Source organism: Dendropsophus ebraccatus, chromosome 10 (genome assembly GCF_027789765.1).
Source record: "Dendropsophus ebraccatus isolate aDenEbr1 chromosome 10, aDenEbr1.pat, whole genome shotgun sequence".
NCBI classification, from domain to species: Eukaryota; Metazoa; Chordata; class Amphibia; order Anura; family Hylidae; genus Dendropsophus; species Dendropsophus ebraccatus.
Genome location: NC_091463.1, coordinates 5,989,841 through 6,009,980, shown reverse-complemented (window position 1 = coordinate 6,009,980; position 20,140 = coordinate 5,989,841). Strand labels below are relative to the sequence as shown.

At 49.3% G+C, this 20,140-nt stretch overlaps 1 protein-coding gene across 6 annotated transcripts in view; it reads left to right on the top strand.

The window, feature by feature from the left end:
- The window catches only part of FIBCD1 (fibrinogen C domain containing 1), a 275,844-nt gene that overhangs the window by 146,689 nt on the left and 109,015 nt on the right, over window positions 1–20,140 (top strand). For 5 of the 6 annotated variants that reach the window (XM_069985750.1, XM_069985749.1, XM_069985748.1 and 2 more), the window contains one exon: window positions 6,749–6,846. The gene's annotated coding sequence lies outside the window, so the exon portion shown is untranslated. Of the gene's footprint in view, window positions 1–5,649; window positions 5,669–6,748; window positions 6,847–20,140 lie in introns of those variants that run through there. The other variant, XM_069985753.1, reaches the window with a different exon arrangement.

Genomic DNA, 20,140 nt, shown 5'->3' with positions numbered 1-20,140 from the left:
AGCTTGAAAATCACAATTAGAGACTTTTTGTTCCGTAATGAACCTGATCCTGAATGTCTATAGATCCCAGCTGTGACCATGTAAAGCCCTGTAGTGGGAGGAGCCACCCTCTAAGGGACTCGGCAGGTCATGTGACCTTTGTCTGGCCTTATACCTCCTCTCTGTAATACATTGTTGGGGGGTTGTGTACTGTACTGATACCCTGGTAATCCGGCCCCCCCCCCCCCCCCCCCCCGGATATTACGGCCTCACCGAGATAACGCCATCTCGCATTTCCGTATTTAACCATCAGACTTTTCCGTTTTTTCAGGTACAGCGAGAAGTTTACCGGTCGCTTGGATTAAATTGCGCAGAAATTCCATTGTTTTGGTTCGATAAGGAGATTGATTTTATGACAGTGTCGGCCGTTCTCCCCTCCGCTGCGCCGGCCGCCCCCATCAGTTATGTCGCCGACCGGGAGGATATTGTATTTCCTTCAGCCGCCGCCTCATCGCTGAGGATATACTTATTGTGCTTGGGAAACATATATATATATCCACCCTAATACAGGGGACAACGCTCCACCTATACATCACTCCACCCTAATACAGGGGACACACAGCTCCACCTATACATCACTCCACCCTAATACAGGGGACACACCGCTCCACCTATACATCACTCCACCCTAATACAAGGGAGACACCGCTCCACCTATACATCACTCCACCCTAATACAGGGGACACACCGCTCCACCTATACATCACTCCACCCTAATACAGGGGACACACCGCTCCACCTATACATCACTCCATCCTAATACAGGGGACAACACTCCACCTATACAAAACTCCACCCTAATACAAGGGAGACACTGCTCCACCTATACATCACTCCACCCTAATACAGGGGAAACACTGCTCCACCTATACATATATATATCCACCCTAATACAGGGGACACACCGCTCCACCTATACATCACTCCACCCTAATACAAGGGAGACACTGCTCCACCTATACATCACTCCACCCTAATACAGGGGACACACTGCTCCACCTATACATCACTCCACCCTAATACAGGGGACACACAGCTCCACCTATACATCACTCCACCCTAATACAGGGGACACACCGCTCCACCTATACATCACTCCACCCTAATACAGGGGACACACCGCTCCACCTATACATCACTCCACCCTAATACAGGGGACACACCGCTCCACCTATACATCACTCCACCCTAATACAGGGGACACACAGCTCCACCTATACATCACTCCACCCTAATACAGGGGACACACAGCTCCACCTATACATCACTCCACCCTAATACAGGGGACACACAGCTCCACCTATACATCACTCCACCCTAATACAGGGGACACACCGCTCCACCTATACATCACTCCACCCTAATACAGGGGACACACCGCTCCACCTATACATCACTCCACCCTAATACAGGGGACACACCGCTCCACCTATACATCACTCCACCCTAATACAGGGGACACACCGCTCCACCTATACATCACTCCACCCTAATACAGGGGACACACAGCTCCACCTATACATCACTCCACCTTAATATAAGGGAGACACCGCTCCACCTATACATCACTCCACCCTAATACAGGGAACACACCGCTCCACCTATACATCACTCCACCCTAAATACGGGGGACACCGCTCCACCTATACATTACTCCACCCTAATACAGGGCATTATTAGTCAGGTATGATACACTGTGCTCTGTATGGCGGCATTATTAGTCAGGTATGATACACTGTGCTCTGTATGGCGGCATTATTTAGCTGTTTTAGCATTAGATAGCAGTGTGTGACACAGTTAATTGGATATATAAGGCCATATATGACATTGACAGTTCTAGCACTGTATGGCAGCATTATCTAGTCGGGTATGATACACTTTGGCACTGTATGGCCAGGGCCGTCTTAACAGCATTATGGGCCCCTGGGCAGAGGTGCGAATTGGGCCCCACCCCCCGCGGCCGCCGCCATCAAAACCCCCCATCTTTGAAACCCCGCCCCTAGCCAGTACAATTATGTACAATAAAAAATACAAATTATTGTTGTTAACATAAACTTTAATTCACAACACAGTCTTTCAGCAGCGCAAAAACAATCCCCCCTTATAGATGGCTCCCCCCTGTATCCCCCCCTATAGATGGCTCCCCCCTGTATCCCCCCCTATAGATGGCTCCCCCGTATTCCCCCCTTATAGATGGCTCCCCCCTGTATCCCCCCCTATAGATGGCTCCCCCCTGTATCCCCCCCTCGTATAGATGGCTCCCCCCTGTATCCCCCCCTATAGATGGCTCCCCCTGTATCCCCCCCCCTCATATAGATGGCTCCCCCTGTATCCCCCCCTATAGATGGCTCCCCCCTGTATCCCCCCCCCCTCGTATAGATGGCTCCCCCCCTGTATCCCCCCCTATAGATGGCTCCCCCCTGTATCCCCCCCCCCCTCATATAGATGGCTCCCACCTGTATCCCCCTTATAGATGGCTCCCCCCTGTATCCCCCCTCGTATAGATGGCTCCCCCCCTCTCATATAGATGGCTCCCCCCTGTATCCCCCCCTATAGATGGCTCCCCCCTGTATCCCCCCCTATAGATGGCTCCCCCTGTATCCCCCCAAAAGATGGCTCCCCCCTGTATCCCCCCCTATAGATGGCTCCCCCTGTTTCCCCCCAAAAGATGGCTCCCCCCTGTATCCCCCCTATAGATGGCTCCCCCCTGCATCCCCCCCCTATAGATGGCTCCCCCCTGCATCCCCCCCCTATAGATGGCTCCCACCTGTATCCCCCTTATAGATGGCTCCCCCCTGTATCCCCCCCTATAGATGGCTTCCCCCTGTATCCCCCCTATAGATGGCTCCCCCCTGTATCCCCCCTATAGATGGCTCCCCCCTGTATCCCCCCTATAGATGGCTCCCCCCTGTATCCCCCCCTTATAGATGGCTCCCCCCCCGTATTCCCCCCTTATAGATGGCTCCCCCTTATTCTACCCTTATAGATGTCTCCCCCCCCGTATTCCTCCCTTGTAGATGGCTCCCCCGTATCCCCCCCTATAGATGGCTCCCCCCTGTATCCCCCCATATAGATGTCTCCCCCCCCCCCGTATTCCCCCCTTATAGATGTCTCCCCCCGTATTCCCCCCTTATAGATGGCTCCCCCCTGTATCCCCCCTATAGATGGCTCCCCCGTATTCCCCCCTTATAGATGGCTCCCCCGTATTCCCCCCTTATAGATGGCTCCCCCGTATTCCCCCCTTATAGATGGCTCCCCCGTATTCCCCCCCTATAGATGGCTCCCCCGTATTCCCCCCCTATAGATGGCTCCCCCATATTCCCCCCTTATAGATGGCTCCCCCGTATTCCCCCCTTATAGATGTCTCCCCCCCCCGTATTCCCCCCTTATAGATGGCTCCCCCCTGTATCCCCCCTTATAGATGGCTCCCCCTGTATCCCCCCTATAGATGGCTCCCTTCTGTATTACCCCCTTATAGATGGCTCCCCCGTATTCCCCCCTTATAGATGGCTCCCCCCTGCACAGCAGATAAAAAAAACAAACACCCAACTCACCTACCAGCGCTCCCCCGTCGCTGCTTCCTCTCCTCTTCTGCCCCCGGCTGATGCGTCGCTCCCTGGGGGATTCTCCGGGAGCGCACACATCCGGAAGCTCAGTGTGCGCCCAGGCCGGGACTTCCGGTACAGGAAGCCCCAGCGACGCGCTCTGAGGTTCCTGATGCGTGCGCTCCCGGAGAATCCCCCGGGGAGCGACGCATCAGCCGGGGCCGGATTTCCTCTTGCGACCGTAAGCAAGAAAGTGCTTGCGGTCGCAAGAGAAGGGGAAGGGGGGGCGCGCAGGGCCGTCTTACCCATTGGGCATGTGAGACGGGCAGGGGCCCCCTAGGACACAAGGGCCCCCGGGCAGCCGCCTACCATGCCCAATGGGTAAGACGGCCCTGTGTATGGCAGTGTTATGTAGTAACTTTGCCGGTATAAAATGGATCTTGCATGCCCAGAGCATAGGCGTATTACATGCCATGGAGAGGCCATAGTACAGTGTAGGGTCCGTCCGAGCATGAGGCCACCTTATTGTAGCAGTTGGGGGGGAAGAGGGGGGGGAGCGGCTGCTTTTACCTATTTTCATGTCTGTAGTGGGTCTGTATCTTGCCATTGCTCTGAGCTGTTGCATTTTTCTGTGTTTTTCTGTGTTATGTAGTCTGCAGAGATGTGAAGCATAAGCATGACAGGTCCATGTGAACCCCCACAGGTAGGACCAGCGCTGGTGTGTAGGTAGATAGTATCCAGAGTGGTCCCGGAGAGAGGAGAGGCCATGATATAATACTATCTACCTACACACCAGCGCTGATCCTACCTGTGGGGGTTTGTATGGTCTCTGCATGCTTCTCTCCACCTGTATGGTGTCCCCCCTGGGAATAGCTGCGCTGTCAGCGTCACCTTGCACCGCTCCATCAGGTGAGCGCTATCCATTTGGCACCCTGACACAAACCTGCCAGACAATATTACACCAAGAGGCGCCCCTTGTCTCCCCTTCTTCTTGTGTTATGTAGTCAGGTATGATACGTCATGGCGCTGTATGGCGGTGTTATGAAGTGAGGTATGGTAGTCTGTGGCGCTGTATGGCGGTGTTATGTAGTCAGGTATGGTACACTGTGGCGATGTATGGCGGTGTTATGAAGTCAGGTATGGTACACTGTGGCGATGTATGGCGGTGTTATGAAGTCAGGTATGGTACACTGTGGCGATGTATGGCGGTGTTATGTAGTCGGGTATGTTAGTCTGTGGCACTGTATGGCGGTGTTATGTGTACATATTGCGGTATATCAGTGAATTTCTGCCTCATTGTGATGAGTGTGAATAAAGTTGCTCTTTCTTAGTCTTCCTGTGGGAAGTCCGGGGGAGCGGGGGGGGGGGGGGGGGGGGGGGGTGAGCCGCCAGCGCCTGATGCCGCCCTGTGCATTAGCGGCTGATTTGGTGCAGTTCTGAAGACAGGTTATTTACTTCAATAAAATAAATGGATGCGTTGGATTGTGGAGCTGTCATTTCGTCTTGTTACATTGTGTCAGAGGGAAAAAAACGGTGACAAATGTGCGGTAAACAGCCGCCGCTCCGGCTGTCACTCTCACACTTAACTTAGCTGCTGCCTCCATTTACCGGGGGGTTCGAGGTGAATAAGGGAAGTTTCAGGAACCTCGCGTGACAGCCCCTCATCCATTAACCACCAGATAATCTGCTCTCATCCTCTGGGTTTGTCGCTTTGCTCAGAAAATGTCTGCACACCGGAGGCGCCAAAATGGCCGCCCACACCCCCTGCAGCGCTCTGAAGGGAAATCAGCAGAAGCACTTTCCCTTCAAGGTAAAAAAAAATAGTTTTCAAATCATCTGGTGTCAGAAAGTTATACAGATCTGTAAATTACTTCTATTTTAAAATCTCCAACCTTCCAGTACTTATCAGCTGCTGTATGTCCTGCAGGAAGTGGGGTAATCTCTCCAGCTTGACACAGTGCTCTCTACTGCCATCTCTGTCCGTGTCAGAAACTGTCCAGAGCAGCAGCAAATCCCCATATAAAACCTCTCCTACTCTTGCCTCTATACTGGTTGTCACCCGGCTTTCTAAGAGTCCTCTATGGTCAGTGTGCCTTGTTATATAGTGACAGGGGATGGGTTGAGCACTTGCCATTCAGGAAAGCTGGATTATGTGAATGTGGATGTGCCGGTACTGGATGGGGGATTGATATAGTGGTCGCCCAGCTTCCTGCAGGTGGACAGCATGATGATAGACCCTACAGTGGAGCCAGAATATAATAGAGGGCGCTGCTGGATTGTTTGGGAGAATAAGCTGTGGTGGGAGACTATAGGCCCCGGGGATATATTCATGAGGTACTGCGGCATGTGGCGGGAGACTATAGGCCCCGGGGATATATTCATGAGGTACTGCGGCATGTGGCGGGAGACTATAGGCCCCGGGGATATATTCATGAGGTACTGCGGCATGTGGCGGGAGACTATAGGCCCTGGGGATATATTCATGAGGTACTGCGGCATGTGGCGGGAGACTATAGGCCCCGGAGATATATTCATGAGGTACTGCGGCATGTGGCGGGAGACTATAGGCCCCGGGGATGGATCCATGAGGTACTGCGGCATGTGGCAGAAGGCTATAGGCCCTGGGGATAGATCCATGAGGTACTGCTGCACGTGGTGGGAGACTATAGGCCGCAGGGATGTATTTATGAGGTACTGTGGCATGTGACATCAGACTATAGGCTGTAGGGATGTATTTATGAGGTACTGTGGCATGTGGCATCAGACTATAGGCCGCAGGGATGTATTTATGAGGTACTGTGGCATGTGGCATCAGACTATAGGCTGTAGGGATGTATTCATGAGGTACTGTGCCATGTAGCGGGAGACTGTAGGCCCCGGGAATGGATCCATGAGGTACTGTGGCGGGAGACTATAGGCCGCAGGGATGTATTTATGAGGTACTGTGGCATGTGGCATCAGACTATAGGCTGTAGGGATGTATTCATGAGGTAAGGTACTGCTGTGGAGAGGGATACCCTGTGTAATTGGATATAATTTAAAAAAAATAAAATGAAATTAATTTGTATAAAAATTATATAACAATAACAAAGATGTTATTTTTTTAAAACAATATTTTATTGGACGCTTGATGTATTTTCTTTTTTTTTCTTGTTTTATACAGGATTTCCGCTACTTATTTAAAGAGGCAATAGATGTCATATAGCCAGGAAGCCGATACCGGACAGCCTCTGACTGCACCGCCACCACCCAGACTCACAGGTATACAGCCAATGCTCATTTAAAGTGACTGTACCACCAGGCCCAGGCAGAAGCACTAGAGGTGAGCCAACCAACCCTTAGTGGGAGGAAACCCTAGCCGCCCTATGATAGGGTTCCATTGATTCTAATGGAGTCACGTCATGGAGGGGCTGGGGTTTCTTCCCACTGGGCCTGGTAGTACAGTCACTTTAAGTTGAGGAGAGTTGAAGGCAATGCATTATGGGGATTTATGTAAATCAGGAGGATCAAATCTTGTTACAGAGCAGGAAGAGGAGTCATAAAGGAGGGAGCTGCACAACATGAGCCTGTCCTGTCCACCTCAGCAGTGATGTTATCTGTGAAAAGGTCCTATCTGGGCCCGGACAAATTTTGAGGGTGCGTTCACATGTACAGAATCCATAGCAGATCTGCAGCGGATTTAATGGTACAGATTTGCTGCTATGTTCAGTTATTTAGATTAAATCTGCTGCGGATCCGCAGCGGATCCGGTGCGTGTGAACGTACCCTGAAGATGTTTTTTTGACTGCCTAACATCCAGCAATCCTGTGACCACAGTGATCAGCATGACAAGAAGCTTCCAGCAACCACAAACCAACAGCATTGTACAGTATAACATCAGGGGGATATCTATTTAACCTAAGGAGAGTTCCATGCTGGCAATGCATTATGGGTAGTTATGCAAATGAGAAGGGTCTAATCTTGTTAAGGAGCAGGAGGCAGTACATTACCTGAGCCTGTCCCATCCTTATGACCCGCATTTTATTTGTGGAGTCAGTGACTCCATCTATTCATGGTTTACATGGTATCTGTGACTGAACCGTCTCACGTTAAACACCTACACCTGTGCAGAGAGCGTCGCTTGCACAGTGACCACCAGCTCTACTAGTCATCATATAAGGAGAGTTGAAGGCAAGGCACTATGGGAAATTGTCCCAGGGCTCTCTAGTGATACAAACTCCATTCTGGAGACTGTAGGAGGAGTGAGGCACATTTATCACTGACAGTGAACGGGTTAATCCGGCTTCTGTTAGAACCTCTCCCCATACTGTGATAACAGCTATTATCAGCCTTTTTTATCATGGAAATTAATGAGCAGTTGTCACAGCTCCGCCCCTTTCCACTAACATCACTGAATAGTATTCGGATCTTGTGTAAGGTTCTGCATTACACGCTCATTGAGAGGAAGATTATAATGTACTTAAAAAGAAATGTGAGATTGCTGTAACTATCATAAGTAATCATTGCAGGTAAGGTCTGATCACACACCGAGTCCTGCCACAAGATGGTGCAAGAATACACACTGCCCCCTGCTAGTGTGATCATGAGGAGGGTACTCTGCCCCTGCGGGTGTAATGATGTGGAGGGTATACTGCCTCTTGCTGGTGTGATGATGTGGAGAGGACACACTGCCCCCTGCTGGTTTAATGATTTGGGGAAAATACACTGCCCCTGCTGGTGTGATGATGTGGAGGATACACTGCCTCCTGCTGGTGTGATGATGTGGAGGATACACTGCCTCCTGCTGGTGTGATGATGTGGAGGATACACTGCCTCCTGCTGGTGTGATGATGTGGAGGATACACTGCCTACTGCTGGTGTGATGATGTGGGGAGGACACACTGCCCTCTACTGGTGTGATGATGTGGGGAGGACACACTGCCCTCTGCTGGTGTGATTATGTGGGGAAGATACACTGCCCCCTGCTGGTTTGATGATGTTTAGGATACACTGCCTCCTGCTGGTGTGATGATGTGGAGGATACACTGCCTCCTGCTGGTGTGATGATGTGGAGGATACACTGCCTCCTGCTGGTGTGATGATGTGGAGGATACACTGCCTCCTGCTGGTGTGATGATGTGGAGGATACACTGCCTACTGCTGGTGTGATGATGTGGGGAGGACACACTGCCCTCTGCTGCTGTGATTATGTGAGGAGGATACACTGCCCCCTGCTGGTGTGATAATGTGGAGGATACACTGCCCCCTGCTGGTGTGATAATGTGGAGGATACACTGCCCCCTGCTGATGTGATGATATATGAGCCATCATATAGGCAATGGTCGCTCCTAGTAGTAATAGGAGGAAATTAACAGCTCAGTGATATGTACAGGACATCCTGCAGCCGCATGTCTCTCATAGCTTCCACCTGCAGGATATCGCTCCCCCACACACACACAGCAATGTCTCCTCCAGATTGTAACACTGGTCACCAGATTTATCACTGATGCAGCATTTATGGTGACCAGTCAGAACCTACAGTGTGAAGGATCTACAGGATCAGCTGTAACCTCTGTGGTCACTGTATCCTCTATGTACCGCCGTATCTCCTCCTATATCCTCCATGTACCGCCGTATCTCCCCCTTTACCCTCCATGTATCACTGTATCTCCTCCTGTATCCTCCATGTACCACGGTATCTCCTCCTGTATCCTCCATGTACCACGGTATCTCCTCCTGTATCCTCCATGTACCACCGTATCTCCTCCTCTATCCTCCACGTACCACTGTATCTCCTCCTATATTCTCCATGTACCGCCATATCTCCCCCTTTACCCTCCATGTACCGCCATATCTCCCCATTTATCCTCCATGTACCGCCGTATCTCCCCCTTTACCCTCCATGTACCGCCGTATCTCCTCCTGTACCCTCCATGTACCGCCGTATCTCCCCATTTATCCTCCATGTACCGCCGTATCTCCTCCTGTATCCTACATGTACTGCTGTATCTCCTCCTGTATCCTCCATGTACCGCTGTATCTCATCTTGTATCCTCCATGTACCGCTGTATCTCCTCCTGTATCCTCCATGTACCGCCGTATCTTATCCTGTATAATCCATGTACCGCCGTATCTCCTCCTGTATCCTCCATGTACCGCCATATCTCCCCCTGTATAATCCATGTACCACCGTATCTCCTCCTGTATCCTCCATGTACTGCTGTGTCCCCTCCTGTATCCTCCATGTACTGCTGTATCTCTTCCTGTATAATCCTCCATGTACCGCCGTATCTCCTCCTGTATCCTGCATGTACCACTGTATCTCCTCCTGTATTCTCATGTACCCCCGTATCTCCTCCTGTGTCCTCCATGTACCCCCGTATCTCCTCCTGTATCCTCCATGTACCGCCGTATCTCCTCCTGTATCCTCCATGTACCGCTGTATCTCCTCCTGTATCCTGCATGTACCGCCATATCTCCTCCTGTATCCTCCATGTACCGCCGTATCTCCTCCTGTATCCTCCATGTACCGCCGTATCTCTTCCTGTATCCTCCATGTACCGCCGTATCTCCTCCTGTATCCTCCATGTACCACTGTATCTCATCCTGTATCCTCCATGTACTGCCGTATCTCCCCCTGTATAATCCATGTACCACCGTATCTCATCCTGTATCCTCCATGTACCGCTGTATCTCCTCCTGTATCCTCCATGTACTGCTGTATCTCCTCCTGTATCCTCCATGTACTGCTGTATCTCATCCTGTATAATCCATGTACCGCCGTATCTCCTCCTGTATCCTGCATGTACCACTGTATCTCATCCTGTATCCTCCATGTACTGCCGTATCTCCCCCTGTATAATCCATGTACCACCGTATCTCATCCTGTATCCTCCATGTACCGCTGTATCTCCTCCTGTATCCTCCATGTACTGCTGTATCTCCTCCTGTATCCTCCATGTACTGCTGTATCTCATCCTGTATAATCCATGTACCGCCGTATCTCCTCCTGTATCCTGCATGTACCACTGTATCTCCTCCTGTATCTTCCATGTACCGCCGTATCTCCTCCTGTATCCTCTATGTACTGCTGTATCCCCTCCTGTATCCTCCATGTACTGCTGTATCTCATCCTGTATAATCCATGTACCGCCGTATCTCCTCCTGTATCCTGCATGTACCACTGTATCTCCTCCTGTATCCTCCATGTACCGCCGTATCTCCTCCTGTATCCTCCATGTACCACTGTATCTCATCCTGTATCCTCCATGTACCACTGTATCTCCTCCTGTATCCTCCATGTACTGCTGTATCTCCTCCTGTATCCCCCATGTACCCCTGTATCTCCTCCTGTATCCTGCATGTACCACTGTATCTCATCCTGTATCCTCCATATACCGCCGTATCTCCTCCTGTATCCTCCATGTACCCCCGTATCTCCTCCTGTATTCTCCATGTACCCCCGTATCTCCTCCTGTATCCTCCATGTACCGCCGTATCTCCTCCTGTATTCTCCATGTACCCCCGTATCTCCTCCTGTGTCCTCCATATACCCCCGTATCTCCTCCTGTATCCTCCATGTACCGCCGTATCTCCTCCTGTATCCTCCATGTACCGCCGTATCTCCTCCTGTATCCTCCATGTACCGCCGTATCTCTTCCTGTATCCTCCATGTACCGCCGTATCTCCTCCTGTATCCTCCATGTACCACTGTATCTCATCCTGTATCCTCCATGTACTGCCGTATCTCCCCTGTATAATCCATGTACCACCGTATCTCATCCTGTATCCTCCATGTACCGCTGTATCTCCTCCTGTATCCTCCATGTACTGCTGTATCCCCTCCTGTATCCTCAATGTACTGCTGTATCTCATCCTGTATAATCCATGTACCGCCATATCTCCTCCTGTATCCTGCATGTACCACTGTATCTCCTCCTGTATCCTGCATGTACCGCCGTATCTCCTCCTGTATTATCCATGTACCGCTGTATCTCCTCCTTTATCCCGCATATACCACCGTATCTCCTCCTGTATCCTCCATGTACTGCTGTATCTCCTCCTGTATCCTGCATGTACCGCCGTATCTCCTCCTGTATAATCCATGTACCGCCGTATCTCCTCCAGTATTCTCCATGTACCGCTGTATCTCCTCCTGTATTCTCCATGTACCGCAGTATCTCCTCCTGTATCCGCCATGTACTGCTGTATCTCTTCCTGTATTCTCCATGTACCGCTGTATCTCCTCCTGTATCCTTCATGTACCGCTGTATCCCCTCCTGTATCCTTCATGTACCGCCGTATCTCCTCCTGTATCCTCCATGTACCGCCGTATCTCCTCCTGTATCCTCCATGTACCGCTGTATCTCCTCCTGTATCCTTCATGTACCACTGTATCTCCTCCTGTATCCTCCATGTACTGCTGTATCCCCTCCTGTATCCTTCATGTACCGCCGTATCTCCTCCTGTATCCTCCATGTACCGCCGTATCTCCTCCTGTATCCTCCATGTACCACCGTATCTCCTCCTGTATCCTCCATGTACCGCCGTATCTCCTCCTGTATCCTCCATGTACTGCAGTATCTCCTCCTGTATCCTCCATGTATCGCCGTATCTCCTCCTGTATCCTCCATGTATCGCCGTATCTCCTCCTGTATCCTCCATGTACCGCCGTATCTCCTCCTGTATCCTCCATGTACCGCCGTATCTCCTCCTGTATCCTCCATGTACCGCCGTATCTTCTCCTGTATCCTGCATGTACCGCCGTGTCTCCTCCTGTATCCTCCATGTACTGCTGTATCTCCTCCTGTATCCTCCATGTACCGCCGTATCTCCTCCTGTATCCTCCATGTACCGCCGTATCTCTTCCTGTATCCTCCATGTACCGCCGTATCTCCTCCTGTATCCTCCATGTACCACTGTATCTCATCCTGTATCCTCCATGTACTGCCGTATCTCCCCCTGTATAATCCATGTACCACCGTATCTCATCCTGTATCCTCCATGTACCGCTGTATCTCCTCCTGTATCCTCCATGTACTGCTGTATCTTCTCCTGTATCCTCCATGTACTGCTGTATCTCATCCTGTATAATCCATGTACCGCCGTATCTCCTCCTGTATCCTGCATGTACCACTGTATCTCATCCTGTATCCTCCATGTACTGCCGTATCTCCCCCTGTATAATCCATGTACCACCGTATCTCATCCTGTATCCTCCATGTACCGCTGTATCTCCTCCTGTATCCTCCATGTACTGCTGTATCTTCTCCTGTATCCTCCATGTACTGCTGTATCTCATCCTGTATAATCCATGTACCGCCGTATCTCCTCCTGTATCCTGCATGTACCACTGTATCTCCTCCTGTATCTTCCATGTACCGCCGTATCTCCTCCTGTATCCTCTATGTACTGCTGTATCCCCTCCTGTATCCTCCATGTACTGCTGTATCTCATCCTGTATAATCCATGTACCGCCGTATCTCCTCCTGTATCCTGCATGTACCACTGTATCTCCTCCTGTATCCTCCATGTACCGCCGTATCTCCTCCTGTATCCTCCATGTACCACTGTATCTCATCCTGTATCCTCCATGTACCACTGTATCTCCTCCTGTATCCTCCATGTACTGCTGTATCTCCTCCTGTATCCCCCATGTACCCCTGTATCTCCTCCTGTATCCTGCATGTACCACTGTATCTCATCCTGTATCCTCCATATACCGCCGTATCTCCTCCTGTATCCTCCATGTACCCCCGTATCTCCTCCTGTATTCTCCATGTACCCCCGTATCTCCTCCTGTATCCTCCATGTACCGCCGTATCTCCTCCTGTATTCTCCATGTACCCCCGTATCTCCTCCTGTGTCCTCCATATACCCCCGTATCTCCTCCTGTATCCTCCATGTACCGCCGTATCTCCTCCTGTATCCTCCATGTACCGCCGTATCTCCTCCTGTATCCTCCATGTACCGCCGTATCTCTTCCTGTATCCTCCATGTACCGCCGTATCTCCTCCTGTATCCTCCATGTACCACTGTATCTCATCCTGTATCCTCCATGTACTGCCGTATCTCCCCCTGTATAATCCATGTACCACCGTATCTCATCCTGTATCCTCCATGTACCGCTGTATCTCCTCCTGTATCCTCCATGTACTGCTGTATCCCCTCCTGTATCCTCAATGTACTGCTGTATCTCATCCTGTATAATCCATGTACCGCCATATCTCCTCCTGTATCCTGCATGTACCACTGTATCTCCTCCTGTATCCTGCATGTACCGCCGTATCTCCTCCTGTATTATCCATGTACCGCTGTATCTCCTCCTTTATCCCGCATATACCACCGTATCTCCTCCTGTATCCTCCATGTACTGCTGTATCTCCTCCTGTATCCTGCATGTACCGCCGTATCTCCTCCTGTATAATCCATGTACCGCCGTATCTCCTCCAGTATTCTCCATGTACCGCTGTATCTCCTCCTGTATTCTCCATGTACCGCAGTATCTCCTCCTGTATCCGCCATGTACTGCTGTATCTCTTCCTGTATTCTCCATGTACCGCTGTATCTCCTCCTGTATCCTTCATGTACCGCTGTATCCCCTCCTGTATCCTTCATGTACCGCCGTATCTCCTCCTGTATCCTCCATGTACCGCCGTATCTCCTCCTGTATCCTCCATGTACCGCTGTATCTCCTCCTGTATCCTTCATGTACCACTGTATCTCCTCCTGTATCCTCCATGTACTGCTGTATCCCCTCCTGTATCCTTCATGTACCGCCGTATCTCCTCCTGTATCCTCCATGTACCGCCGTATCTCCTCCTGTATCCTCCATGTACCACCGTATCTCCTCCTGTATCCTCCATGTACCGCCGTATCTCCTCCTGTATCCTCCATGTACTGCAGTATCTCCTCCTGTATCCTCCATGTATCGCCGTATCTCCTCCTGTATCCTCCATGTATCGCCGTATCTCCTCCTGTATCCTCCATGTACCGCCGTATCTCCTCCTGTATCCTCCATGTATCGCCGTATCTCCTCCTGTATCCTCCATGTACCGCCGTATCTCCTCCTGTATCCTCCATGTACCGCCGTATCTCCTCCTGTATCCTCCATGTACCGCCGTATCTTCTCCTGTATCCTGCATGTACCGCCGTGTCTCCTCCTGTATCCTCCATGTACTGCTGTATCTCCTCCTGTATCCTCCATGTACCGCCGTATCTCCTCCTGTATCCTCCATGTACCGCCGTGTCTCCTCCTGTATCCTCCATGTACTGCTGTATCTCCTCCTGTATCCTGCATGTACTGCTGTATCTCCTCCTGTATCCTCCATGTTTTGCGGTATCTCCTCCTGTATCCTGCATGTACCGCCGTATCTCCTCCTGTATCCTCCATGTACCGCCGTGTCTCCTCCTGTATCCTGCATGTACCGCCGTATCTCCTCCTGTATCCTCCATGTACCGCCGTATCTCCTCCAGTATTCTCCATGTACCGCTGTATCTCCTCCTGTATCCTCCATGTACCGCCGTATCTCCTCCTGTATCCTCCATGTACCGCCGTATCTCCTCCTGTATCCTCCATGTACCGCTGTGTCTCCTCCTGTATCCTCCATGTTTTGCCGTATCTCCTCCTGTATCCATCCTGCTTGGAGGGGGTGTTCCCTCAGTCAGTCAGTATACAGGAGACTTCCCCGCCATGTGAGTAATTGCACTCTTTTCACACGTGTGGCGGTGGTGGATCTTCATTTAGTTTTCAGTGTTAAATCTTCCATTATCGCGTGTGCCCCCTGTTTACACACTTCCAGGTGTCTCCCTCCTGCTGTTTACCCCCCCCCCCCCCCAGCCATCATCATCATCATCATCATCATCACACGTTCTCTGCGCCAGGCCACGTATCAGGCGGGTGGATAAAGATGGCTGTAATGTGTGTGGCAGCGAGTGACAGATCTGTGTGCGGCCCTGAGCGGCCCGGGGCCATCCCGTGTGTGATGCTTCTGTATCTAACCCGATCATATGTAATAGCTGCAGTATCTAATCCCATCATGTGTGGTACTGTCTGCGGTACCTCGACCTATCATGTGTGACGCTCTCTGCCGAACCAATGTATGTAATCTTATTATGTGTCATACAGGCTGACGTATCGTGCATCATACTGTCTGCTCGGCTACTGTATCTAATCCCACCATACGCGATACTGTCTTCTTTTCATGTGTCATACAGTTGGCTGAGCTGCCGTATCTCATCCTAGTGTGTGTGATACAGCGGTGGAGCGGCACAGCCCCCCATCGGGCCCCGTTCACACACCGATACAATGGTTTCATGTAAACTTTGGTGTCCGCCTTTCGTTAATGAGAATTGTTACTTTGTGATTCATTCTTGGAGAACAACAAAAGAAAATCCAGTTCTCGGCGCGGAGTCGGAGGTGGCGCGTGTAATTATAGTTTGTAAAAGAAATGTTAGGTGAAAATGATATATTTATTGGCCTGATGTATAAAATGTCGCTTGCCACCAGCCTGTTTGCCGCATGCGGTTGTAATTTCACTCGTTTTGCCTTTTATCCGATGCCCCGCCCTCCGAGTGATCGGCCCTTCCTGCGAGTGACGGCCGCGGGAACGCTCCTGCACCCACCGTGTAATTAAAGCCTTAACTCTTTCCCGCTCAGGTAGGCAGCGAGCGCTGCAATCGCCGAACCCTCAATCTCACACCAATTGCCTATTTTTTGCTTTTTGAATAAAAAAAAAAAAGAAAGAAAAAAACATCAACCTGTCGAGTTATAATCAGGAGAAATACTTAAGAATCGCTGGGAAATTGAATTTCTCCGCTCCGCTGAGCTCGTAACGAGTGAGGATTATTTTCTGATCTATTACCGGAAGCGGCTCGAGTATTGTGATTTAGGCGACGCTTGTTCGGAGGACACTACACGTCTCACGCTACATTTACCGTGTAAATCGTTCCCGTCCGCCGCACACTGTGGAGGAACAGTACCATAAGATCCCTATAAGTGTCCATCATTCTGGACAGTGCGAACACCCCCCCCCCCCTCAAACATCCAGATTCATAGAACCATCCGCCATTAATATCCCTCCAACCCGAGTCATGTGTTGTTACCGATCTAAAATAGATTCTTAGATTGTAAATATAACTAAGCATCATGGACTATTTACACCTGACAGGAGGGGCTTATGGTATGTGCCAAATCCTGCCCCACATCAGCATGGCGCCATGGAGATCTAGATCCATCTGACCGGCCATGTTTCCCTATAGAGATGTGGATCCATCTGACCGGCCATGTTTCTCTATAGAGATCTGGATCCATCTGACCAGCCATGTTTCTCTACAGAGATCTGGATCCATCTGACCGGCCATGTTTCTTTATAGAGATCTGGATCCATCTGACCGGCCATGTTTCTTTATAGAGATCTGGATCCATCTGACCGTCCATGTTTCTCCACAGAGATCTGGATCCATCTGACCAGCCACGTTTCTCCACAGAGATCTGGATCCATCTGACCGTCCATGTTTCTCCATAGAGATCTGGATCCCTCTGACCGGCCATGTTTCTTTATAGAGATCTGGATCCATCTGACCGGCCATGTTTGTCTTTAGAGATCTGGATCCATCTGACCGGCCATGTTTCTCTATAGAGATCTGGATCCATCTGATCGGCCATGTTTCTCCACAGAGATCTGGATCCATCTGACCGGCCATGTTTCTCTATAGAGATCAGGATCCATCTGACCAGCCATGTTTCTCTATAGAGATCTGGATCCATCTGACCGGTCATGTTTCTCCACAGAGATCTGGATCCATCTGACCGGCCATGTTTCTCTATAGAGATCTGGATCCATCTGACCGGCCATGTTTCTCTATAGAGATCTGGATCCATCTGACCGGCCATGTTTCTCTATAGAGATCTGGATCCATCTGACCGGCCATGTTTCTATATAGAGATCTGGATCCATCTGACCGGCCATGTTTCTCCCCTGCTCAGTGATGTTTTTTCTCTTTAATCCCCTGGGGTCTCTTGTACGTTCCTATTAGACACAATGGTGCTGGAGCTGGTCCTCTGCTGTTATATCAGCGCTCAGGAACGTCTGCAGTTTCCTCCTGTTCATCAGAACGATTCCTGACATCCTCCTCTGATCCCCTCCATGAAGAGTTATCTCCGTTCACAGGATCCCCTTGTTGAATGTATTTCCTTCATTGAACTGTTATCTGTATACTTCATATATACTTCTAAGGCCTATTACACGGAACGATTATCTTCATATTGTTTGAATTGAAACGATAATGGTTTTGTGTAGTAATAATGGTTTGGTGTGGTGATAATTGTTTTGTGTAGTGATAATCGTTTTGTGTAGTGATAATCGTTTTGTGTGGTAATAATGGTTTTGTGTGCTGATAATAGTATTGTGTAGTGATAATCGTTTTGTGTAGTGATAATGGTTTTGTGTGCTGATAATAGTATTGTGTGGTAGTAATAGTTTTGTGTAGTGATAATGGTTTTGTGTAGTGATAATCGTTTTGTGTAGTGATAATGGTTCTGTGTAGTGATAATCGTTTTGTGTGGTAATAATGGTTTTGTGTAGTGATAATCGTTTTTTGTAGTGATAATGGTTTTGTGTAGTGATAATGGTTTTGTGTAGTGATAATCGTTTTGTGTGGTAATAATGGTTTTGTGTAGTGATATTCGTTTTGTGTGGTGATAATCGTTTCGTGTAGTGATAATCGTTTCGTGTAGTGATAATTGTTTTGTGTGGTAATAAGGGTTTTGTGTAGTGATAATCGTTTTGTGCTGTGATAATAGTTTCGTGTAGTGATAATCGTTTTGTGTAGAGATAATCGTTTTGTGTAGTGATAATCGTTTTGTGTGGTAATAATAGTTTTGTGTACTGATAATTGTATTGTGTGGTTATAATGGTTTTGTGTAGTGATAATCGTTTTGTGTAGTTATAATGGTTTCGTGTAGTGATAATCGTCTTGTGTAGTGATAATGGTTTTGTGTGGTAATAATGGTTTTGTGTACTGATAATAGTATTGTGTGGTAATAATGGTTTTGTGTAGTGATAATGGTTTTGTGTGGTAATAATGGTTTTGTGTAGTGATAATGGTTTTGTGTGGTAATAATGGTTTTGTGTATTGATAATCGTTTTGTGTGGTAATAATGGTTTTGTGTATTGATAATAGTATTGTGTGGTAATAATGGTTTTGTGTGGTAATAATGGTTTTGTGTATTGATAATAGTATTGTGTGGTAATAATGGTTTTGTGTGGTAATAATGGTTTTGTGTAGTGATAATCGTTTTGTGTAGCGATAATAGGCACATATTTCATCCGTTCCTTTCGGGTCACTACATAGACGACCTCCTAGTTACGTGGGGCTCGTGACCATATCAGACCATGTTCAGTACTGTAACCATAATCCATTCTGCCTGTGTGTGTTGCTTGGGGACGATGTTGCAAAAGCTTTTTCTTCTGTTGCAAATCTTCCAGTGTTTGACAATCCATCAGCTGTAATACGGCGCCTGTTGTGTACCCGATCAGCATACAGTATGTGGGATGGATGTCATGGCTGCTGGAAGTCCGTGTCCACCGGCGTATTCTGACATCGCTCTCCTAATAGATCAGCCGTATCACATCACTTCTCCGGCTCACGCGATTAGAATAGAACAAATACATCATGTAAAAAAGTTACTGGATGTGGGGGCTTCGGACTACTACTCCATCAGGCCAGAGGCAAAGCTCTATTAGTAGTCATTGCAGTATTATACAGATGTGTTATCCTCCATGGTCGCTGTTCACACCATGCATTACTGTGTTTGTTAGGAGCCATGTCCTGATTTACACGTCTGTGTATGACGCTGTCTTCTATGCATGATGTCTGTATCTCGACTCCTCCGCACTGAAAGGATAACACTAAGAAGGCAAAGTGGCAGCATTATGGAGATGGCAGGATGGATAGACATGCTAATGATATGCAAATGATGAAAAACCGAGACGGAATCTTCAGAACATCCCCATTTATTCTGTTTAGCCACGTGCGGGAACACACGCACCAACATGCCTGGCACGCGATCAGTGAGGATATTAATGGTTGTCTGAGGAATCTTCTGCCACGCTGAATGCACCTGGGCACACAAATCATCAGGATCCGCCACTGGCAGCTCCAATGCAGCTGCCGACCGATGACATCCCAGATGTGCTCGATGGGGGACCAGTCTGGAGGCCACACAGACTGCTCACAGTAGTACGAGCAACATGTCACCTTGAAAAATGGCTTCTGGGGCCCATCAGAGAAACGGCAGCACCACTGGTCCCACAACCAAATCAATGTAATGCTGAGCTGTCAGTGTATGTGGAGGGGCCCGGCTACCGTACATTACACTATCCCACAACATAACCCCACAGGGCTGGCTCCGGCTAGTCTACAGTTCTGAGGTAGGGTCCTATAAGACAAAGCGATTTTTAACGATAAATGATCGCGAAACGAGATAATTTATCATTAACCTGAAATCGTTCACCATATTACACAGAACGATAGTCCTTAGTTACCAGCATTATACTGCGTTTACACGAAACAA